The following is a 25,893-nucleotide window of genomic DNA, read 5'->3' as shown; positions in this document are numbered from 1 at the left end:
GTATATAAATATCCTTCATCTAAAGTGCTCAAAAAGTGGGTGTTTGGAATCGATTTTTATCGACTCTTTTAATCCGATATGATAATTAAAATGATGAACGGTATAAGATGACAAGATATAAAAATATCGATAAGAAATCGATTTCAGACTCCCGTTATTACTTATACTTGACGGTTATTGAAAGCACATATACATCTGAAATGGCTTTGAAGAGAGGAAAATAGGTGGAGAGCTAAATTTACTTAAGAATTATTTCAGATTATAAAAATCAGAGATATTTTCTTAGGATGAGTAAGGGGTGTGTATTATATTCGTCTAAGTATTCATATTTTATTTATAGTTTAGCTTGAAACTGAAATACAATCTGAGATACATTACGACACCACTTTATGGCCATTAAACTTTCGCTTTAAGGAAATCGCGTTTGGGGTTTTGGCGCAATAAATAAAATGAAATTGATGCAATCATTTATCGCATCGATTAGTCTACACTCTGAAGATCCTAATGGATATAATTGGCAAACGGGGGGTTTGGGTTTTTTTTTCCAATTTATTGCTGGCTTTTATTATTCATATACTATAAGCATTTACTTGGCAGCTGTTGTACCTATCAAGTAACTGTTATATAAAAAAATGCAATTTTTAATCAATTTTTATTTTATTTTTTTTTTTTTGCAAAAGTGCTTATCGAAGGAAACTTTACAACAACTTTTGCATTGGCTTTTGTTGTTGGGAAAACTATAAGCTATAAAATTGCTTAATCAATTGAAAATTGCGCAGTCGGTTGTAAATGTCGCGCTGACAGCCGGAAAAGCCGCCATTTAAATGAAAACTGATGCAGAAAAAAAAAAGCAACAACAAAAAAATGAAAGTTTTCATTATATTTTGTATTTAACGGAGCAAAAACTGTGTCAATGCTGGCAAATTACAATTACAAATTGCAATTAATTAATTAAAAAAAATTAAAATGCAGCCGCTGTTAATGGTAATGCAGATTGACTGACTTACCGATTGACTGACTGACTGAACTGACTGAACTGGCTAACTGACTGACTGAACTGACAGCTACTGCTGCTGCTACAAGTAGCATTTCAATAGACTTGTTTTCTAAGCCGCCCCTGAACTACTTTGAGGCATATACATCAAAAACGGCTAAGCTGACGTGGTGGAGAAGCTTGCATCTAAATACGACTAGCTGCCATATCTAACACATATATATATATATATATATATATATATATATATTTATATTTATATATTCAGCTGCACTTGTATGGCAAACAACAAATGCGCAATTAGCCAGTTGCACAATGCAATTAAAACAAATGCATCTTCGATACTCAAAGTGCTATTTAGTTCTGGTTCATTTGCATCTGTATCTGTGTCTGTATCTCAAAGTTCAGTATCATTAGGTACTAATTCTATTCTGTTGCTTGCTGTGATGCTAATTCTACGTTAATCAATCATCTTGTTGTTCTTGTTGTTGTAGTTGTTGTAAGCAAGAAGACAAACTGCCAGCGGCTTCTTTGTGGTGCGTGTGTTTGAGTCTGACTGAGTTCTGGGGGGAGGCGAAGGGGTCGTTGCCACCTCGACATGGGGCCCTGCAATTTGAATTCTCTTTTACAATTCAACACAGAAATCATTCGCATCACACAAATGTGCTGCGAGTACACTTACAGAGTGTGGCTTAGCGACGGGGGGGAGGAAGTTCGGGACACATATCCATATACATATACATATATATATATTTATATTTATGCAAAGCAAGCTGTGAAGCTGTGGGAAACAACAGTGTACAGTGCAATTGAATGAATTTTTGCCACATCAAAGAGACTGATTGATATGAATTCCAAAAATCATATTGGAATATTTCAAACAGATCTATGCGGAAAGATATGACGTGCTTAACAAGCCTAGTGAAATGAGTCTGGTTTTTTTGCCAACGGGTCTCATTTCGACAAATCCAGAAATGAATAGTCCGAAATCGGCAAATGCAACAGCAAGTGAACTGGCTCATAATTAATACGTCTAAAAGGAAAAGTGGCCAACAAGACTGAGAAAACCAAAAATGAAAACTTTTCGCCAGGCCACACGAAATCGAAAGATTCACTTTCGGGGCGTTGCAGGGGCGTGGGATGTGAAATGTGTATTGGCGGCAGCAATAACGTGCAAACAGCAACTAATTAAATAACGAGAAAATTAATTCGCACACTGAAAACGAATTTTTGTGTTAAATAAATTAACATAGCAAAGCATTTTATTTGTTTGCGTTTCTCATTTTCATAATTTTCTCCTTCAGTCATAAATGCACTTTTCTCTCTTGCGTAATTTAAATTGAATAAACTTGAAGAAATGAGGCAATTGGTAAGTGAATACATATATATATATACTTAGTAGGTGTATATAATAGCCACATATATACATATCGTACACTCGTAATTAGTAGGAATATTAGTAAGCAGCCACAGATAATAACATTGGCACATTTTGCGATGAGAAGACGAATGGCGAGTACAAAAACGAAAATGGAAATAGCAAATTAAATAATGATTTTCACAAGAGCTAGCCAAACAGCACAGTCTACAGATGAATGAATGAATGGATGGATGGACCGATGGACGGATGGATGGATGGATGGACCGATGGACGGATGGATGGATGGATGGATGGCTTCAATTTGAGTTTTAGGCCGCTGACAAAGCGTTTTCTGTATTTGTTTCGCTTTTGTTTGCCTCAATCCAGAGCCCAGAGCCCAGACCCAGACCCAGACCAAGACCCAGACCCGACACTAAAGCTGTGCTGAGTTGGGCTCAGTATTAGATTGCTTCACTAAATGTAAGTGGGCGCTTATAGCGCGCAAAACCCCAAAAAGCTATTTTCAACTTTCAATCAATGCCCCCCACGTCCCCAACCCGCAGAACTCTCCAAAAACCTGAAACCATAATTACACTGTGCTTTTCAACTTTACCGCAGTTCTGATTTGTAATGTAGTTTTTTTGTTGTTGTTTGTGTGTTTTTTTGGTGTGATGTTTTTTTGTTGTTGTTTTCTTCATTGTTTTGTTTGAGAGGAAGGAGGGGGGCTTTTGTAATTTGGCATGAAATTAAAGCACCTTGATTTATATTTCCAAATTATATTTGTAGCTGAGTAAGTAAGGCGAATTAAGATGATTGTTGAGCTAAAGTGAAACCGTGACAAGGCTGCCAGAACACACGCTATCCACGTATGTCTGGAAATAAAAACACTTTAATCATAGCTACTTGCAAATCCGGGTTATTCATTAAAAAAAAACTAAAGTAAGAAATATAGAGCTCGACTAGCAGATACACCTTGATCACAATGTTATGACAAGTTGTTTCAATACTTAATTGGATGGCTGCTTTGACATTTGTATTCATCGATTTATATTGTTATTCGAGAAACTTTAGTTATAATTAAGATGAATCAGCCACCTGATTCAGTTCACCTGATACTTGGAATATTTTTTATGTAAGTTAACCTACTAAAACTTATGATTTTATTTCTTTTTCCTTTTTAATAAGTTGTCATTTTCTTCTCTTTTTTCTTTCTTGAATCAAATTAATTAACAAACATTGCAGAGTACTTTATAAATATCCATAAGCAACAATTCTGGTGCCAATCGGTTCATTCAGCTCTGCTACTTTGACTCGTGACCACTTTATGAAAGACAAGTCAAAGGCTGCCAGATGTTTTATTTATTAGATCACGTTGAAATTGTCAACCAAATAAGTCGACTCTCAAGTTGACGAACGTCATTTTAACTGGGAGACAGCTACGCAGGGCTCATAATGCCTGCAGATTTGCCCAAGTCTATAAAACCACGAACCCCCATTAATCAATATGACAGCTTTAAATTAGCAAGCTATCAACTTCTTGAATAAGACCCTGAAAAGTTATAATAATAAAAAAATGTTTTATGAATGTGCCACAGATCCCTCTCTGCTTTCATCATTTCGTGTGTAAACACGAAAATTGTCTTTGCGTAAAACTCTAGGATGTGAACAGGGCATAAAGAAGGGCTCAGGTGTTCTATTAAATTTCATGACTTTGCGACATCTTTAAAAACTTCAAAACGTGCTACACAAAACCAGGCAGAGACAGACAGCCAGATAGACAGATAGACAGACAGTGAGTATAATGCTTAAACTTGTCTGCTGATGTCTGCAAATGCTGGTAAATATCTGTCCAGAGCTGCAGTGTCTACCTACAATGTACTTACTCATGAGACTGTCTCTCTCACTTAGCCTCCCCGCCGGTTGTGGTTCTGGTTCTGGTTCTGATTCTGATTCTGGTTCTTTTGTGTCTCTGCGAGTGGGTAAGCATATAATGAAAACCAGTAGCAACATGGCCACAACTGAGGGGGGAAAGCAGCATTTGTGTCTGAGAACATGACATTCACCTAGCATTAAAATCACAGTCGTCGCTCTTGCCTCTCCTCTTGTTGTACAATATAAAAATGAAAGCAAGCAGACGGCTATAAAAATAATACAAAACAAAAATCAAGTATCCGAGCAAAAGAGACAAAGTCACGTTGTCTTTTGTGTACTTAAAGAGCGGGTAAAATATTAGAGTAAAAGTAACAATTTCACACATAGCCAGAACAGAAACTTCTGACCTACTAACTCAAGACGCCAATCTTGAAGTAAGCGTCAAAGTCAACGTTTAGTAGACAGTGGGTGGCAGGGGAGGATGAGCTGAGGGGGAACGTTGCAAACTTGGGTAACGTTTTCCCCAAACCAGACAGAAAACGCTTTGACGCTTGACTGACGCGAAAGCCGAGCGTCGAGTTTGGTGCTGGCGAGTTCAGTTCAGTTCAGTTTAGTTTAGTTTAGTTCGGTTCCAGTTTCAGTTAAAATTGCATTGAATTCACGCCTCACAGTTTAGATTAAAGTACCGGTGGGCGTAACCCACGAGCACACGACTCTGATATACACCCAGACAGACAGACAAATACACAGGCAGACAGACAGATGGACAGGTCGACAGACAAGCTGACAGACAACACAAAGTTGAGTTGTTAAGCTGATGTTGCTGCTGCTGCTGCTGCTGTTCCGCTAAATGCTGCATGCCTCATAACACTTGCTAAAGGTTGCGCTTAAAGCTTGGATTAATTCTGCTTGGTGCAAAACAGAAATCATTGAATAAAGCTGACACTATAAATGTGGAAAGCACTGAACTCAATTTAATCAATATCATTCTTGATGGCACATAAAAAAAACTATTCAATAAAAATTGAAAATTTCTCAGTCACAATATAAAATTTGTATTCACTCTTTTATTTTCATAGGAAATATAAATCAACGATTTGCGGACGTTTCAAAATTGACGTTTCCGGATGCAAATTAAACCAGTAGGAAGTAAACACATAAAAACCCAAACAAGAAAGATTATCTTTGATATGCTGAAGATTAGATGGCATCGTAAACCCGACTTCTTAATTTATGTTATACAACGAACAGATTGTTCCTTTGAAAACTATACTAAACTATATAGTAGTCCCAAGTTAATCGTCCAAGTGTCAAGAGCTTGAAAGCACGCATAACTGCTGAGTTTGGTTAGGATTACTAGATAAACCAAGAAGTTTATCATACAAGAAGTAATTTTTCGTCTGATTGTTCCTCTGGGAACTTTATGATGTAGTGGGACGATATTGACAGTTTTTTGTATATATCATTTAATCTCAATGTTTTTTGTTTGAATGTCCTTCGCTTAAAGCTTTCCAACTCAAGTGTTGTCTCAGCAGTAAGTTCAATTTCCCCTCTTTGCACTTTCAGCTGCTGTCATTGAGGCTTTAACAGTTACGAGTTACCCGTTGCCAGTTGCCCGTTGCCAGTTGGCCTGGTCTATTTTGAAAGCTGCCCCAGAGAGAGAGAGAGGGAAAGATTGAAGACTGTGGCACATTGTCTTGCTATCTGTTGGCATTGTCGCAAACATCGCTCGTAAGTGCGCTTAATGTGCGCGTAAAAGATTATATGGCAAAGTTGGCGCTGCTCATCGCCATTGCCATCGATGGGATCTGGCCATAAATGCGGATAAAGTTTGCCAGCAGCGAACACGTTTATTGCCAATTTTTGAATGCATAAAACGCAATCATCGCACTGCCAACAACAACAACAACAAAATATTGCCCACACACAAGCAACAAAGGTCAGCTGCAAACGGACGCCAAAAGGGGCGTTGCAGCAATTGGTTGCAAGTTGGCATATATAGGGCAGCATGCCAAGTGCAAAGTGCGCCATTGCAGACTTGGCGCACATAAATACGCTGACTATATATATATATTACATACTTATATGCTTAGTACACCCACACAAGTGGAGGCCTGGCACAAGTGCCAAACGAGCTGGAATTGGACTGCTGCATCTGGGACAAAAACAAGAACTTCAATTTGAGTGTGGCGTTGCATTGGGCTTGAGACATTTCTAATTTCAGATCCGCTTCTAATTTCTGGCTTTCATGCGGCGATGCCTTGGCTGCCAAGCATCCGGGTTGGCGCAATTACTTTTACATGTTGCCAATGCGGCAACAACAGCAGCATCAGCAGCAGCAGCAGCTACCACAGTCGCAGTCAGCATTCGAAAGAACCGCAGCCAATGTGGCGCGTACACACACACACACATACACACACACACACACACTCACACACACACACGCAGATATAGAAAACATGAAAAGCGCTTAAGTAGCTGCGTCACTAGGCTCCAAATGTTGCTGCTGCTGCTGCTGGTCGCTGTCATATTGCATGCGACACACACAGCGGCGAGCAGCTGTCATGGATCGCCCAGTTGTGTGTGTGTGTGTGTTTGAGTGTGCGTGTGTGTGTGTGTACATAAATTAAATTCTTAAATTGCTCGTTAGCTCATCATGAGGTTGGTTCATTCATTCATGCAGTTGTCGTCGTTTCAACGTTGCCGTTTCTCTCGCAGCTCGCATCGCATCGCTATGATGGGCAACAATAACAATAATCATGCCACCAACGACAATAACAACAACAATGCTGCGTTTGCATGGCGCTCTTGGCCATTATGTAGGTCACTTCAATTTGTTGTTGCTGTCGCCGTTGTCGCTGTATTGCTGCTGCTGCTGCTGTTGCTGTTGCTGATGTTGCTGTGGCCTGGCGTTGTTTTTATTTCTTGCTGGCTGCTTCCACACACAGCCCCTTGTCTAGCTATACAAGCCCAGCCCTCTCCCCCCACTCACCACCTCTCTGTTGCTGGCTTAGTGATTTCACTTGGATTCTATGCGCTTTTAATATCACGCGGATGGCATCTTCAAGTGATTTAATTTAGCACCAAATGGATTTTCTGTGGCATTCTCTTTTGGGGCATGCTTAAAATATTTATTCACGCTTGTGGCACACATACACACACACACATACACACAAATATAATGTACGCCAGTGGGCGTTTGTCGAAAGGGAATATTGTAATATAGCAATATACATAATTTAGTATTTCTTAAATACTTTATGCAAGCACTTAAGACTTTCGCTTGAAGCGAATTAAAGATGATTACAACACACTTTGTCAACAACCATTACTATTAAATAGTGATCAAATATGCGCATATTTATCTATATACTTGAGCAGTTAATTATCAAGAGCAGTATTAGTGAGCAATCCAATTAGGAGATACACCCAATCATGCCATTTGTTTGCCTGTTTACAGCTCTGAATCATCGGCTCTTTATGCCCGACTCGATTTGAGTTCTTTATGACACAACAAAAGCTGTCGATTGCCTGCTCTGATATATGATATATGCAAATATAAATTTCACAATGCCAATTCACAACTCTTAACAAATGACTAATAACCAGCAAATATTGAGCTTTAAATGCAATCAATTGCATTCAAATCCCTCGAAATTGTCAGCAACAACACTCAAAAAAAAAATTATACGTTATTAGTATCAAATTATCATAAGAATGCTGACCTTTGGATATGTTTAATTTAATTTTCAAAGAAGATAGCGAATTGCATTGTTATTTTATGTATGGATTATAATTGAACAAACATAAATGTAATTTTCAACACGTTGAAGCAATTTAAATTTTGCACAGCGCATATTGAATTTAAAACAATCATTTTTTCTATGTGTAATTTGTATTTGAAGTGCGCAGTTTGAGCATCTGTCTTGCCATACCAATCAACACTATATCATTACAAATTCCAATTAAAATGTCTCATTTGTTAGGAATATAATGAGATCTATTTCTGGGTCACACACAATTTGTATGCTTGATCATTTTTCACATCTGTATGTAACTTTTTGCTCTTGTAATTTTTTAATTTTTTACTTGAAATTGCTGAAGAATTTCGAAATGAGACTCGCAAGTTTTATTTTGGCCCAGCACTTAAGTAATTATTTAATTTGACACTTAACGAGCTGCGTCAAGGGATTTCACAAAGTGCGAAACGTGCACAGCTGTGAGGAAGGGGTGAAAGTGTGTCTGCAACGACAGTTGGCATATTTGCAAACATTTATCAGATGGAGTGGAGAACACAACAGCAGCCACAACTGAGTAGCAAACAGTCAGCAGTAAGCAGTGAGCAGTAATTAGTAAATAGTAAACAACAGGACAGGATCTCATAAGGCCTGCGGAGTGTCGGCAAATTTAATTGCTTGGCAAGCATTAAGCAGAAGAAGAAAAAAATAAATAAAGAAATGCCATCATCCATAAAGGAAAAGCTTTTGTGCAAGATTATTTTGAAATTTGAAAAGAAATTGCAGCTAAATGCATTCGCTCTGAGCCTCTTAGACCTACGAACGAGTCAACGAGCATTACGAGTTACAGCTGAAGCACAAGTCCAACTAAATGTCGAGCCCATTAACCCCATTTGCGGAGCTGAGTCGAGAAAGTCGCAACTCTGAGGAGCTGCCTGCCACTGCAATTTGCAACGCTGCGGCTCTGCCACTTGTGGACCCTTGGACTAAGACGGACGCCGCATCTCTCTGGCCATCCCCAATTAAAGCAAATAATTTCATTCAGAATCAGAGCGCTGCCACTGCCGATTCTACAAATTGAATTTGCAATAAACTGAAGCAGACACAAAAAAATATATATATATTTATATGTATATATAGAAGTATTGAATAATCCAAGTGAACTCCGAAAACTCAACACACAAAACCAATAAGAGCGAACAATTCAAATTATGCAAAAACTTGGCTCACAAGCGCAATTTAAGGCGGAATTTGCCCAGCGAGCAGCAGGAGGCAAGTATTTGTATAATTCAAAGTGTCCACACGACTAGCAAATGCTCTGTAAGCCATAAAGAAAAGCTGTGAGAGTAACTTGAGCTAAAAATGCTTTCAAGATTCAAATTAATTTATTTATTTCTTGTATGTTTATATCTCTTGGACTGGCTTATCACTGTGTAACCCGGTTAAGCTCTATTACAGGGTATTGCTATTGCTTGTAATCCTTCTTCTGGCTTGCTCGGTTAGCTGCTGGCACGAAGGTCACCCAAAATGGCCAATAAAATGAAATTCCAGCGATTGCCAATAAAAATGCAACCCATTCAACATCGTTGACAAATCGAACGGTGCGTGGGCAACCAAACTGGAAGAGAGAGAGGGGGAGAGGGAGGGAGAGAGGGGGCAAAGGGCAGCATAAAGTTTGCAGCCGTCATTGTTCTAAAAGTACTTTAGTAGTTTTGGGGGCGTGGCAGCGTGACTGCCACTAACTGCAAATGTTATGCGTAACCAAAACCAAAATAAAAATAAAAATCTTTTTGCCGGAAATCGTTCGACTTCGAGTTGGACTTGGACTTTTTTCTCGAGTGTCGCACGGCGGCTTCAAATTGAGTTTATCCTCGTTTCTGTTCTGTTCTGTTCTGTTCTGTTGGCCATAGCCAATTTGATGTGGCGGATTTGGCGTTTGTTTTTACGACACTCGAGTGAGTGAGGGGAGGGGATGGATGGGGTTCGTTGAAGTGGCTGTGGCAGCTATCAGCAAAAGGAAGAACAAAGGCCAAGGCGTCCTCCCATATAGAACGACATTTATTTTTTTCTTTCGCTTCGTTATTGTTGCTGTTGTTGTTGTTGTTGTGTTGTTTTTGCTCTGCTGCCGGAAATTGCTGCCATCGATAGCCGGCCAGAGTTGGCAACGCCCACAATCCACAATCCGCAATCCGCACCCACCCACCAATCCTGCCAGAGTCCATACTCTACCCATCCATCCGCCAGTGCAGACGACACTTTGGCAATTTATTTCGATTGCGATTCCTTCGTCGTCTCGGAACTTGCTACGGTTTGTCCTTTTCGCTTGTCCTGAGCGTGCCAAGGCTTCATGCAAGCTATACGCTGCCACTCGCACCCCTGCCACCAACTGCGCGATTTGCATAAGCGCCAGTCAGCCAGCCATGAAAATGACACAGCCAAAAAAAATCATGGAGAATGAGAAGAGCAAAAAAAAAGAAGAAGATAAAGACCAAATACAAATCAGTGCATAATTTTTCTATTAAACATTTTCCACTGGGCAGTTTGTTAGCTGAGGGGAGGGGGCTGTGGTGGATGTGGACCTGGCATGTTGTAGGTGTGTCCACCTGAGCCCACTTTACAGCTAGGTCACGTCGCACTTGCTGGCACATCGTGGCAGGCGCAGGACACGTTTTATTTTTACGCTCAGTTTTCAATCTGAGCGCGTTTTATTTTCAATTTTTGGACCCGACACATTTTGGGCGCTTTAATTTGATGGCACCGCTTAGAATCTCAACCGTGCTCCACAATTCAGAAGCTGGGTTGGATCACTGAGCATAACATTGCAATGCATTGAACTGCTACACACATCCCATCCCACACAACTCATCTTCCCCCCCATCGTGTCCGCGTTGCCATAGTTGCCCAGCCCTGGCAAACCTGGTAGCTGCTTCTCCATATGCAAATTGGAATTTTCGGTGCGCGAAAGTCGCACCAAATGAAAAGCAAGAGTCGATTGAAATGAAATACACGACACAAATTAAATGAAATACGTGGGACAAAATGTGTGCGGATTTGTTTTTGTTTTTTGTTTTTTGTTTCTTGTTTCTGTTTTTGGTGTGCTGTGTCTGCTATTTCTTTTTTTCTTTTCTGTATTTTTATAGTATAGCCAACATACATATTCAATAACAGCAAAATGCAAATTTGCAAATGTCTGAAATGGAAAGTGACGGCGAAAACGTCAGACGAGCCAAAAGCAAAAACACAACAAAGGCAAGACCGGAGCACGGAGCACGGAATCGGAATCGGCTAAGGCAGACGACGAGCTGTGTATAACTTTTGCTTTCGAGAATATGATCAAAACACGAGTACGAATCAAAACACTCATACGTACATACATACAAATGTATGTATGTATTTAATATCGCTAAGAAATTTGAACTGAACACTGAACACTGAACGGAAAACAGTTTGAAGCACTTTGACAGCTTTTGCTAAGCTGGCGCATTTCATATTCGAAAAGAAAGCAAAAGTCAGCTGAAAAGTGCTTGAGGCAAAATGAAAAACACATATTTATTATTTTTATTTAGAAGTGAACCTTTAAAGGTATCGTAATAGGTTAAGCTGATGCATACCCAGTAAAACTACAACTGGCGTAGCATTTACTCATAAATTGTAAGTTATTCTCAATAAATTTTTATGGTTCAGCTTGAGCGATCCAGAATATATAAAACCAAATTAATAAGAGAAAACCATGTTTTTTTTGTTTTAAGTAAACAATAATTGAAACAATAAATTTCAAATCAAATAAAGTCAATAAGCATGCACTTTTCAGAGCACTTCATCAGCAATATTCAACCGTATTCATAAATTGCCACAAATGAAATGAAAACCAAAGAAAAAGCAGAGAGAGAAAAAATAACAATTTTTAAAGCGGGCCAAAATGGTTTTTGGCAAATGTGCTGTGGAGTGTCGATGATATCGAATATCAAGTGCCTGGCCATAAACAACTTGACCTTGTGCACGTAGCAACCAACCAGCAACTAACCAAGAGCCAAGCAGCCAGAAAGTGCCAAGAGCTGCTTTTCCATTTGGGCACCGAGACCGTTGTGGAGCCATGTCCAGTGCTCATCGATTACCAGTCCACGTTCACACGTTTTGGGTCGGTTCACGCTTAGAAATGGCTTTTGCTCATGCTCATAAATGTGGCTAATTTTGCACAATGCACAATGGATTGCGACTCGATTGGTTGCCAACTGGTAACTGGTAACTGGTAACTGGTAACTTGTGATATTTCGGGCACTGGATACAGTGAGTACCATCATCATCATCATCAGCAGCAGCAGCAACAGCAGCAGCAGCAACAGCAACAGCAGCAGCAGTGCCAACAATTTAGTCATGGCATGCTGCTAAGCAGCCAACTGATTGAAATGCCTCTGACTGGGCTAACGTAGCTGACTTGTTTTCATTTCTTGCAGCAGAAGGCTAAAAGAGAAGTCAATTTGTGGCCAGGTCGTGAGTCAGCTAAAGTTGCAACTCATAGGTTTACCACCTCCATCTCCCATTCGCTCCTCCCTTCTCCCAAACAAAAACCTGGCTAATAACCATTGGCCAAAAATATCTGTAAGTGTTTTCAGCACGCAATTCACCTATTGCCCATTGCCAATGGCCACTAATATTTCATATTTATCTCGGCGAGTGTCCGGTGTGAAAACTACAAAAAAAAAAGTATATATTTTTCCTTTTTTCAGTATTTGTTTTCTTTTATTTGAAGTCATGGCCAGGAATTAGTAACACAGCGCTCAAATTGGTTTTCAGGCCTAGAGTTTTTATGATGTATAGTAAATGCAGCCTGCTTGCAAATCGGTCATTAAAAATATGTGGCACAAAGTGGGACACCCTAATGGAAGGCAATGCCCATGCTGAATTCAACTGGGGCAAACGCCCCTTTATTATGCTCGCATAATTATTATATATTTTTATTTTTATTATTATAATTTGTTGTTGGTGCGCCGCTATTAAAATGCGTTTGGCAACACAAATGGCTTTCATCACACTTAACAGGGTAAATACCTGATATTGGCATACGCCAGAGATCATTAAGTGTCAGCCTGTGGTGCATTCATGTAAATGCCTCATTAAAGACAAACACACACACACACGCACACCTCGTTGATGTAAATCGACTTACCTGAAACGAGAGAGAAAAAAAGGCCAAACAGTTTTAATATAATTTCAATATAAATCATCCAGATTAACTAGAGCAGATGATTTAAGGCTGACTGACAGTTGTCAGTCCGCTGCTTTTGAATGTCATTTATTTTATAATTACGAACTGCTTTGAAATATAATAAAGTTAATACAAATTTACAATATTTACTTAGTCGAATGTATAATTTAAATACAGGAAAAGCTTGAGTAAATGATAAAATACTCTTAAGGCTGTATACACAACAAAATATCGAAAAAGTATCCACTTACAAATAAGATATAATTAAATTCCAGAGAGCTGACTTCCGACTAATAAGCGCAAGTAAATATATATAAAACAACTTAGGTTTAAATTAAATTGCCGAAAGTAAGCAACAAAAAAAAGAATAAAAATAAATAAAATCCCTTTTCCACTTCCAAGGAAAATGTATCTTTCTAATTTAATTTGTACTCATCAAACGTGGCTAAAAACGTTTTTGTGGAGTGATGAAAATATTAAAGCGGGCTAACAATTCTTGAAAAACGTTTAATGTTGTTTAGAACAAAATTGGGGACAAACATTTATATATATAATATCCCAAGCGAATTCACAAAACTATAAAGATCGCCATTGTTCTTCATATATATATATATTAGAGTTTTATTGTTTTGTCCAATTTTATGGCAGCCAACTTTAAACAACATAATCAAACAAACAAAATGAGCTCTTCACTGAAGACACGACTTTTTTTTTTTTTGAACACATGTGCCTCATATTTTGCCCAATTCAAGTGATGCTTGGCTATTTATTAAATTGACCCCAAGTGCTTATACACATGTATGTATGTATAATATACAGATATGTATGTATTTATAACACATGGCATGACAATTACGAAGGCAAACTACTAACTCTGCCTACAATTCAAATTTCGCTCTTTCCACATGTTGTTGCTGTTGTGGTGGTTGTTCTTGATGGTCATGTTGTTGTGGTTGTTGCTGCTGTTGTTGATGTTGATGCTGCTAATGTGCAAACGAACTCAATTACGCAGATAAAATACAGTCCCAACCCACCCAACAATCGGCAACAAACACAAGTCATAAAAGTGCACATAAAACGCAAAACTGATTGAAGAGTTATGTTGAGATAGCACTTGCTATATACATACGATTCTTGTTCTCTATCTGTGTGTGTGTGTGTGTGTATATGTGTAAATGTGTGTTTGTATTTAGGGACATCACGCCACAGCACATTAAAGGAAATTGACGCGGAAACGAAGCGAATAAAACTACCCAAGCTATACAAAAAGAAGCAGCAGCAGCAGCAGCAGCAGTAGATGAAGTAAGAGAGGTCCAGTCAGTAAATAGCAACAGCAACAGCAACAGCAATAGCAACAAGCAATTTTCACACACACACATACATACTGATAAGGACACACACACACACACACACATAGCCATTGCTCACTTCATTACGCATAATTTCCTGGGTGTCTTCATTCAGTATCATTTTTATTTTCTTTTCACAGTGACACAGCAAGAGCAAGCGAGCGAGCGAGACAGAGATAGTAAGAGAGATAGAGAGAGAGAGAGAGAGAGAGATAGAAAGGGAGAAGAATTCCTGACAGTTCCAGTTTCAGTTTCAGTTCGGGGTTGGCCTCGGGTCATACGATTATTTTGTGCTTTATCGTTGCCATGGTTTGTAGCTCTAAATGCGAAATGAGTCGGAGCATGGTATATGGGCATGATAGGCTATATGTATGGTATATATACCAACCATACTATGGTATATGGTATATATGGTCAGGGCCATAAGATGCATGTCCACTCGTCTCGATATGAGGGTGTTTGAGCAGACAATTCAGTTGAGAGCGGCTGGGGGGAGGAAGACACTGAAAATTATATGCTGATTGCAGTTTGCCGATAAGCGTAACGAGAATTATGAGCCATGCGGGTGATATGCGGCCGACTTCGACTTCGGTTGGCCAGCGTGTCCATACCAAAAACTGAGACCATTGGATAATGATGCAAACAGAAATTGCGCAAAAGCAGCTAAAGCCAAGGCAGCCAGCTGCTGGCAATGAAACGCATTGGATTTGAGTGAGCTGAAATTGAAACTGGGGCTGGGACTGGGGCTGGGACTGGGACTGGGACTGGGGCTGGGGCTGGGGCTGGGTTTGAGTCTGCGGTTTGGGGTTGGGGTTAGGCGCTGCGACATCACAAACTAGCCGCAGCTGTGCGAGATTTGTAAAAGTTGCGACGTTAAATGCAAAAAACTAAAAAACAGAAAACAGAAAACAGCAAACTGTTTGCAGCGCGCTGGTTCGCCTTGAGTGGAAGCCCAAAGGCGGGCGAGAAAACACCACGCAAGTGTGCGTTTAATAGTCTTGCGGTTGGCGGCTGGATGGGTTGATGTTGGGTGGGATGGTGGTGTGCGAATGAGCACGGTCTGAAGGGAATTAAGACCAGCGACTACACAACTCCTTAACTTACAAAGTACACAACACAACACAACGCACACACACACACACACACACACACACACTGGCAACAACAACAAAGTGTAGCGCCGATGACGAAGATGACGATGCGACGTTTAGCTAGAGCGAGATCTGGGCAAAAGAAGGAGAAAGTTTCTACAACTACTATGTGTGGCTCAGTTGAGAGCTAAGAGCTAAAAGCTGAATGTTGCTGCTGCTGTTGCTGCTGCTGCTGCTGCGGCAGTTGCTGTTGTTGTTGTTGATGTTGCTGTTATTGGTGCTGTTAGTGTGTAGTTAGTGTTGCTGTGTTTGCTTTGGCTTTTCTTTGTTTCACTTCCACTTGTCTATTGCTTGTTGTTTTTTCTTATTTTTATGTTTTGCTTCTTTTGTTTCTCAGCTGATTTTTCTACGCTCTTAGTTATTATGGCAAATTATTTGTTTTGACTTTAGTTTTTCAACGTCAACGTCAACGTCAACTTGGCTTTTGCTGTTGCTGTTGCTGTTGCTATTGCTATTGCTATTGCTATTGCTGCCGAGTTACTTCCCAGCTGCTTCAAATTACCGCCCTTTGTTTTATGCGGTTGCCGGGCGACGTTTCTCATTAAACGCTCTACCCATTCATAATGGTTAGCACAGGGTATGATTAGATTGTGCTAGTGTATGTGGCAGCCATAAAAACTCGAAAGCATCATCGACACTTTTAATTGATTCTTGACTAGCATCGTCAGCCAAGTCAATGTTCGCTTTCTCTGTTTGTATGCAAGCATCGATCTCGAAAACAACAAACTATTCCCGTCATCAAACTTTGAATATTTATTATATTTTATTGCCAATACTTTTGCATTCTCGACTGCAATAAAAGGCGCTAATTAAAATATGGTTCAATGGAAATCAGCTTTAGAATCACAAAAGTTGCTGCAAAAATGCATATCATTTTCTAAATTATTAATTTAATATCAAATTTTGTTTAAACTGTTATCAATTAAGCTGCAGTTGCTAATTTTGATAACAAAAGCGTTTACGTTTAACAGTTTGATTAATGTGTGATTAACAGTTCTTCATTATTTACATTTTTAATAATACAAATACAAATAAGATAATAAAATTGATTTTTTCATATTACTTGCAGAGTATCTACTGGTGTGTGCAGAGTATCTACGGATCGAGTGGACTCCTACTTGTTTCAATAGTTAAGCTCAGCTCGTTACTTTGTTTTACGTATTTCAAATTTCGCATTTGTATTTGTATCTCATATTTTGTATTTTGCTGAGCAGCAGCAGCAGCGGCAGCAGCTTCCATTAGTTAGCCCTTTTGAAAGTGGCTTTTGGATTCGACTTTGCTCCGTGCACTCTCTAATTATGAGCCATTGTGCGAACCGCGAACCCGAGACCCCATCACGACAATAACAATAGTGGAGGAGTGCAGGGTTGGGGCGGTGTTGGAGGTGAGAGACTTAGCAAATTATGCCAGCAAAATTTGGACAAGTGACGGCCTTTTTATGACAGCAGCGTCAGAGGATAAGCCACACGCTGTGCCCCAGTCCAAAACCGATACGAACAAAGAGCGTTCGAAATCCTTTATGACAACAAAAAAACTGAGTCAGCATAACAGAGAAGAAGAAGAAGAAGAAGAACAACAACAAGGAGAGTGTGAGTCAGCTGAACTAACCGTAAACCTGGACTTAAACAAAGCTCCGAACACAAGAGAAGAGCTTCGACAAATGATATGACTGTTGTTGCTGCTGCCACAAACAGTTGCACGTGACTCCACCAGGCCAAAGGATACCAAATCTTGATCCATTTTTCAAACTGGCATAGAATATTACGCATACGCAGCATACAACGTTCAAAGACAAATGTAACTCGGTAACTGTGACTCTAACTGTAACTGTAACTGTAACTGTAACTTTCTCTGTTTATGTTGCTCCTTGAAATGCTAGGTGTGTGTGTGTGTTTGTGTGTGTGTGTGTGTGCACAGCTGTGGCATGTGTGTAGTCGTAATTATGAGCAATCTACACGTAAAATTTTATGAAAACACAAACAGCAACAAATAACAAACAACAAGAGTTGAAACAAGTAGCCGGAGAGAACAAACACCGAGAGAAGTATGGCAATAAATTTCGAATTTTATTTGCTTCGAGGATTATACGAAATGTAAAGCAAGCGACAAAGGATGTGCACAGCACTTCTTGTTTTTGTTGTTAATGTTTTAATTAATTTGCAAAATAAACGCGCTTTGGCATTTGTTTTGAGCGTATCGTTCCAGATTACCAAAAGTTCCACAGCAGCTGTAAAAACTCCTAGCCCAAAACAATAAAGCGAGTGTTCTGCGGCAAATAAGAGGGAGCTTGCAGCGATGGGGCAAGGGGATGGGGGAGGGGTGGCAAGTGATGGGTGTAGCTGCGTGTAACGGAATATCTGTGTATCCGTACTCGTGTCTGTGTGCAAAACAGATTTCAGCAGACACCAGACAGCATACAAATAACCAGCAACAGCAACAAGGGCCAAAAAATCATTGCACTTTAAATTGAAATCAGTGCGCGGCAACAACGCAGAGGTGACCTCTACCCCCCACCACTGGCTGCCCCATTCCGCTCCCCTTTCAACTCAGTTTGCTAGTTGATTTTCTGACTCGTTTGTGTTCGGCTGGATTTTTTGGTTTTTTTTTTTTGCAGCGCATTTTGCGGTTGACAGTTGACACAGTGTTCAGCAGTTGAGCTTGCAACTCTTTGTGGCCAGGCTCTGACTGCCAGTTGCCAGCTCCCAAACTCTCAGCTCCAGAGATTACCGCTTTTCTCTGCCAATTGGTTTTTTTTTTCTCTTTTTCGGCACAAAGTTTCAGCTAAAATGTTGGCATTAAATGCACTGTTGACTGCTCGCCGTTTCACGCTACTCATTACAATTGCGCATTTTATATAGGCAATTTGGTATTGGTTTTAAATATTCAGGAGCATCAATTTTTTGTCTTTTTTCTTTTTTTTTGGTAAGCCCTAATTGAAGTTTAGTCAGACTGAAAGCGGCGGTGTCCAGCCAAATTGAATATAAATAAGCGCAGCTGCAAATTTGATTTGTGCAAGTGATGCATATGAAAATTTACAAAGTAATTCAAATGCCAAGCTCTCCTCCCCAACCATCTTTTTTTCGAATTGTTTCTTTTAAACTAAACTAAATTAACTATTTAAATTTTATTTGTTGGATTGGGTTTTTCTGGCATTGCTTATGAAAATCGTATTTAGTTTGACAAAGCTTTTGACTGTGGAAAATTTTGTATTATATTCGAATCAGTTGTTTTTTTTAACGGATATTCGAAAGTTAGAAGAATAGGTCGAGTGCTGTGGAGACTTAAACTCTTAGCAACAAAAGCCATCAAATTGTTCGTTTGGAACTACTCATTAAAGATGTCGCTTGTCCAACTGGTTATTGCGGGCCATTTAATACCACTTTAAGTAGACAAACACAATTCTATATTGTTTCTGCATGACTTAAGTAACGTCTGCCTACAATAGAAATCTATGCATATCATTTTCTATCATTTCTCCAAATGATTTAAGCAACTATTGCCCAACACACTGATGACCGATTCAATAATGCCCACCTACTGCCAGCGTTATTCAGAAACAGATACAAATCAATACAAATGCAAACAGAAAACAGAAAACTTTCACCCTAAAATGTGGCAGCTACAAAAGGAAACAGAAACAAAAAACTGGTCCGCCAATATTTCTCGTATTACCTCATTCCAATCAATAATAGATGGATGGGTAGGAAGGGGCAGCGGCTAGATAAAGACTTTATTATATACCAAAATTCATATAAAACCGTAATCACTGCTGTGGCATTATGAAACTGTTAGCGTTAAATCCAAACCTGATTAATGTGCATTTCGAATGTAGAAAATGAAAACACACACGCACACAACAACAATATGATAAATCAAGCAAATGATTTTTAATCATTTTTTCATTGTACCTGGCAATTTCCCTTACTATATAGTCGATGCATAGATTTATAACAAAAATAAAAATAAATACAACTTTCTTTGGCTTTGCTGACTTGAACAGTTTAGGCTTGATTAAAAACATAAAATGGTAGAAAGTGAAAACCTTTTAATCAAGAACAGCTTTTTGCCAAATTGATTGCATTTGCAAGTCGATTAAAAATAGTCAATGATATTGCCCCTAGAAAGTCAAACACGCCCCATTTTAGAGTTCAGTTGAATGCACAACAAATGCCACAAAAGCCACAACAACAACAACAAGCTAGAAGAAGCAGCTGCAACATGAGAAGAAGAAGCAACAGCAGCAGCAGCAGCAACATGAGGCAACAAACTGTTCAATGCACAACAAAACAGTCTCCGATGCTTGCCCATAACATAAATTATGGACTTTTGTTTAAAACCGCAACAGCCACAATACAAAATAAATAAAAAATAAAAAAAAAGAAGCAGCAAAATATAAATAAATAAAAATAAAATGCGAAATAAAATCAAATGAAAAATGCAGGAGGCAAGAGAGAAAAGGGGTTAAGGGGCATAAGGGTGAGGGGGGCAGCAGGCATTTCATTTCATTTCATTCGAGCATTTGCATTTTGTTTATTTGCATGGACATGCTTATTTATTTATATGCTTATTTACAAATTATGCTCATCTGCTGCTGGCCATAATTCCAGACCTGGTCTTGTCTGGTCTGGGTTGGGTCGACTCCTATTGTGTTTTGTGAAATACAGAAAATACACAACAACAAAAAAAAAAAAATAAAATAAAAAATAATAATTCTCGTAATACACATTTGTGCTGTGAGCGGCTTTTGTGCGAAATGTCTGATGCCGGAATTCACAATGAGCCGGTTAGACTTGGGCTTTCGGCTTTGTTCTCTTGCCCAAATGGCATTGAACAGTAATGGCCTGAACCAAAACCAAACAACAACAACAAAATAAGAGAAAGAGTCTGAATCCGTTGCCAAGTTTCGCATTTGGACGGGGCGATAATTTTCACAGCGCTCAAGGCCAGTGCCAAAGAAGTTAAAGACCTTTTTAAAGCCCACAAAACATTGTTAATTGCACTGGCACAATTCGGCGACGATTGCTGATAATAATTTCTTGATGGCATCTGGTTTTGAGTTTGGGTTTCTGTGTCAATCGTCAGCTAATGGCCACAACACAAATCCATATGTAAACTCAATTTGAATTTCCAATTTGGGGTGAGAATTCAATAAGCCAGATTTCGGCACAGCAACAGTTTGTCAAAGAGTTGCCTCTCTGCTCTTTGGCATTGGCCCTCGAACATCCTCCATGCTTTCAACGCTGTCTCTATCAACCCACTTCTATCTCCCTCTCTCTCTCTTACTCCGTCTCTCTATCTGTGTCTCTCTCTCTCTCTCAGTTTGTCTTTGACTGTGTCAACGTGTTTGGAACTCGTGTCTCGATGCGTTTTCTATTTGCTGCTGCTGCTGCGGCTGTTGCTGCAGCATTTTGCCGGCTCATTGCAAATTGGCCCGAATGCATTTTCTATACAAACCAACTGCACAACAACAGCAACAACAGAAACAGCAGCAGACAGTCACATTTTGGTTTCACAGTGCACAGTGGCCTCAACTTGTGGCAAAGCACTATTTAATTTGTTGTTCTGCTCAAGTGTTGGTTGCAATGCAAGTTTAGCATTGATTGAGTAAAAAATAGTTTGCTAAATAAAAGCAGTCCTTTTCAGCTTGAATTTGAGCTTGTCGCAAATCTAGCTTACCTTGGCACATGTTTGATTAATGATATATATTGTCTTGAGTACAGGAAATCTATTAGTCGTGCTCTCTCGACTCAAGAGCACTCTTAATAGTTGTACATTACTGCAATACAATAGCTTAAAGTTGTACCTAAACACTTTAAGCTATTGTCTGTATAGATAAATATCGATCAAATATAACAGATTATTAAGAAATATATATTAAATTAAAATAGTACACCCAGTTTCCTTGACAGATTATTATTATTATTTTTGAGGAGTTTCATGCACTGCGACCTGTTAGATACATTGATCCCATAGATGGGGCCGCTACGCCCCATGATATTTACACAGATTACGACTTGATATATGAAGTTAAGGAACACAAGTAAAATTGTATGTTGTTTTTTAAATTGCAGCACACAATTCTGCAGAATTTATCTGGTTGTGGACCACAGTGGTTGGTGGCTTCGCATTGTTGAAGCTGTTGTTGTTGTGGCTGTTGTCTGCAACAGCAGTCTGATGCTGCTGCTGCTGCTGCTGCTACAGCTGCTGTTACTGCATTTGAACTGCGGCAACAACAATTTTGCTTTATTGGCTTTATTGACTTTTGTTAAATTCTCGTCTCGTCTCGCCTCGTTTTGTTTTATTTCGTTGCAAGTATCTCGGGGTTAGCGATTCCTAGTCTCTAGTGCCAAAACCGACAAGTTATTTAGCCGATTTATTTCTACTGCTGTTGTTTTTGTTGCGGTTGCGGTTGGTGTGGTGCTTGTGGCTACAGTTTGTTCTCTTATAAAAATAAATACAGCCAACTCCGCCAAATCAGTAAAAAGAGTGGACTAAGCCAAAAAGGCTGTCCACTCGCAGGATAGCAAAAAAATAAAATAAATAAATGGAAAAAAAACTGGAAAGTTGTTTGGTCAGTTTGTCGAGTGTTTAGCCAGCTAGCACCAATATATATATATTTATATAGATATATATAAATAGTTATTAGCTGTGATTGTGTGATTTTAAGTCACTGAATTTATAGATGTATAGATGCATATATAGAAAAGTTCGAGGCAGGTAGCTCAAAGTTAGCTGTGAATGTGATCTAGCTGGAAGAGCTAGACAAAAAGTGTGTCAACTGAGCAGGAGATGCGTGCAGCAGCTAGTAAATGTTGAAAGCAGCTAAACTGGATGCTAAAGGGCGAGTACAGCAACAGCAACAGCAACAGATACAATGCACAAATACAAATGCAGCCACACACACACAGATACAACACAGATCGAGGTGCTGCTCAAACCAGGAGGCGCAAGCAGCGCGTTCTGCAACTTGAAACTTGGTTTTGGTTTTCCGTTGTTGTTGTTGTTTTGTTGCTGTTGTTGTGGTTGTTGTTTCGGGTGAAATCTGGTTTTCTGTTGCCTTAGCTGTCTGTTTTTTGTTTTTGTTTTTTTCTTTTTTGCTTTTAGCGCTTTTTGCATTTTGAGCGTTGTGGCTAAAGTTGAATCATCCATCGATTTGAGGCGCGTATCTTGCAGATACTTTTGCACTGTATGCAAATTTTTGGGTCTTTGGACTCTCAATTTGACAGTCGCTTACAAAACCGGTTTGCCTTTTGCTGTTGTTGTTGTTATTGTTGTTGTTGCTATTGTTGTTGGCCTGTTTCAGTTTTCAGTGTCAGGCCGCACAACTCAGCGCAATTAGCTAAAGTGCCATAATTAATATGAAATACACGCATCTAATGATCTTAACTGAATTACGTTTTTGTTGTTTTTGTTTTTGTTTTTTCTTTTTTTTTTGTGTGTGTGATTTACGACTTGTGCGTTTTGTGCTACCTTTAAGCCAAATTTATGATGATATGGCCAAGCACTTCAAGTTCCAGCTACGTTTTAACCTCAAGATACAAATGCGAAAGTGAAAGTGAACGAATACTTGCACTCTTCACTCACACACACACACACACAGACACACACACACATACACACAGAAACAGTCGTTCGACTGTCGACTGGCTTAGTTATCAAGCCAAAGTTGAAGACAAACTCAAACTCAGTCAAAGTATCTGTACCTGTATCCGCTAGTGTATCTGTATCTGTATCTGTTAAAGTGTTTTTATTACTGGGCACACTGTGTTTTCTTTGCTCTTTTGTTTCGCATGCTTCAAAATCAAAATTAAATCCTACACACAAAAAAAACACAACAACAACAACAACAATAACGTTTTATACAAAGCTGCTGCTGCTGCTGCCGCTGCTGCTGCGTTGTTGCCACAATGTGAGTTCAGCATCACGTTTCCTTTTTATTGCCAGCTGTTTTATTTTCTTATTTTTATTAAGTATAACCGCTGTTGTTATTGTTATTTTTCATTTTGGGGCTGTTGGTTTTTGTTGGTTTTTTGTTGTTGTTATTTAATGATTTAAAGATTATGCACGCTCAGCCGGTCCGCCAAGCGACCAAATGGACCAGCGGCCAAACGACGACCTTTTTACTGCAGCCCAACTTCAGTTTTCAACTCCTGACGTCCCCTGACAAAACTTTCGCTTTTTACACCTTTTTTTTTTTGGCCGAGTTTTTTATCTCGCCAAAATAAAAGTAAATCTCACAAAAAAAAAACACAGCAAAATTGTGTAAGAGCATGTTAATTTGGAGCCAAGGTTCAAATTGCAGATAAAAATCGTGGTTTACCGATTAAAAAGCAAAGCATCGGCTAAGAGGCAGAAACGGGTTGAAAAGATGCTGTTAAAAGTAAACAATTCTTTGTATAGAATATTTAGCTAGTGAATGCAGGTGCAAATTGAGCAGACAAAAACATTTCGAATGGCGCCCAACGTTGCCCGGCAACAAATGCGTATCGTATGAATAATTTAATCCCAACATAAACTCAATCATATACAATAATTAAAGTTCACAATCAGCAGCAAATGCGTATCGTTTGAGCAATTTAAACCGAACATAAACTCAATAATACATAATAATTAGAGTTCAGGCACGCCTCAAACAACAAAAACAACAAAAGTCAACAAATCTAATGTGTTACGAGCAATAAGTCAAACAATTCAACTTGACACAGTTTTGCAATTAAACAATAGATAAAACACAATTTAAATTCTGAAACACGACAATGTCGTCAAATGTCAAATGTTCAGAGACTTGCTATAAAAGTGTTCGAATGGGAGACGTTTTGCAAAGATAGCTCACAAACACATACACAGACTAACTGCACAGATACAGATACAGATACAGATACAGCAACAGATACAGATACATTGGAGAAAATACGGATACATATCTAAAATAATTTGTGTGCAGTCATGGGAAAAACGGGTTTGTGATTCTAGCTCAACTTTAGCTAGATATTTATAGTAATGAATGCGTGGGAAAATTACGAAAAAACCATACGTAGCAATTCTGTCGTATATAATCTAGCATGTGTATATATATATATACATATTTATATCTATATCTTGCGCTTTCTGAACACAACAACAATCAAAATCGCCAGTCAGCTAGCACACAGAGAGAACAAAAGGGGCGAAACAAAAAGCACTAAGACACTTTTGTTACCTGGCCAAGCAAAACTGTGATTTAAGATCTGCAATTAAAGATAAACCAAAACTCATTATAATCAAAATGGTTTATAGCAGCAATGTCCCCTCCATTTCCCCACAGACGTGCCGGCACAACATGTGTACTTGTAAACCAACCAAAAAAACAAAAAACAAAAAACAAATAATAGTTATAATGACTATGCGACTGCTTGACAACAATTTTAAATTAGAGCTCATGTTTATGTTTTCCACTTCTTGGAAACGCTCTCAACCCACAAGATTCATTTTTCACCAAAAAAACAAAAAAATACATTTATAAAAAAAACTAGAAAAAAGATTGCTAGGCCTGAGTCTAGATTCGGCTGGCTGACGGGAGAGAGAGAGAGCCAAATCATGCAAGAAATTTGTTACTGACATCAAAATTACCATCATTATAATGTCTGATGCTTAATGTTGTTTTTGTTGTTGCTGTTGCTGTTGTTGTTGTTGCTTTTGATGTCTGCCTGGCTGCTCCCAGTTGAAACACGAAACAGGAAGACACATGGCCGGCAAAAAGGCAACGGCAACGGCAACGGCTAACAACAACGAATGCCGCACAAAAAGGCAAGAAGCGATGTGCGGTAATAGAAAATGTCGAAATAGACATGAGCAACAACAACGACAATAACAACAACGACAGATACAACAACAGCAACAACAAAAGAAACACAAAAAGAAGAGCTCCACAGCGGAGCCAAAACCAAAAGCAAAAAAGAAAAATTATATGCAGAGAATCTTTTTAGTGTGAAATCGAGACACACCTGACATACCCTGGAACTATATAATTGAAAACTGCAGCTTTCAGAAGTGAGCATCTTAGTTAAATTTGTATTTTTAAGACATGTTCAATATCATAATATTCTATTTAAATGTTTTAGTTTTATTCGCTATTATTTATATACATTTTTTGAGGAGTGCCTACATTTTCCAAACTCCAAGCTTCAGTTGAAAATCTTTCATTTTTTGTATAAAAAGCTGAATAAAAGTGAAATCAGCTAAGTT

General features: G+C 38.9%; 1 protein-coding gene across 1 annotated transcript in view; it reads right to left on the bottom strand.

Moving 5' to 3' along the window:
• LOC6560821 (serine-rich adhesin for platelets) overlaps window positions 1-25,893 on the bottom strand; it is a 46,997-nt gene that overhangs the window by 8,926 nt on the left and 12,178 nt on the right. The window lies entirely within an intron of this gene.

Source organism: Drosophila grimshawi, unplaced genomic scaffold, assembly GCF_018153295.1.
Source record: "Drosophila grimshawi isolate 15287-2541.00 unplaced genomic scaffold, ASM1815329v1 contig_1367, whole genome shotgun sequence".
Taxonomy (NCBI): Eukaryota; Metazoa; Arthropoda; class Insecta; order Diptera; family Drosophilidae; genus Drosophila; species Drosophila grimshawi.
This window is presented reverse-complemented; position numbering and strand designations above follow the sequence as displayed.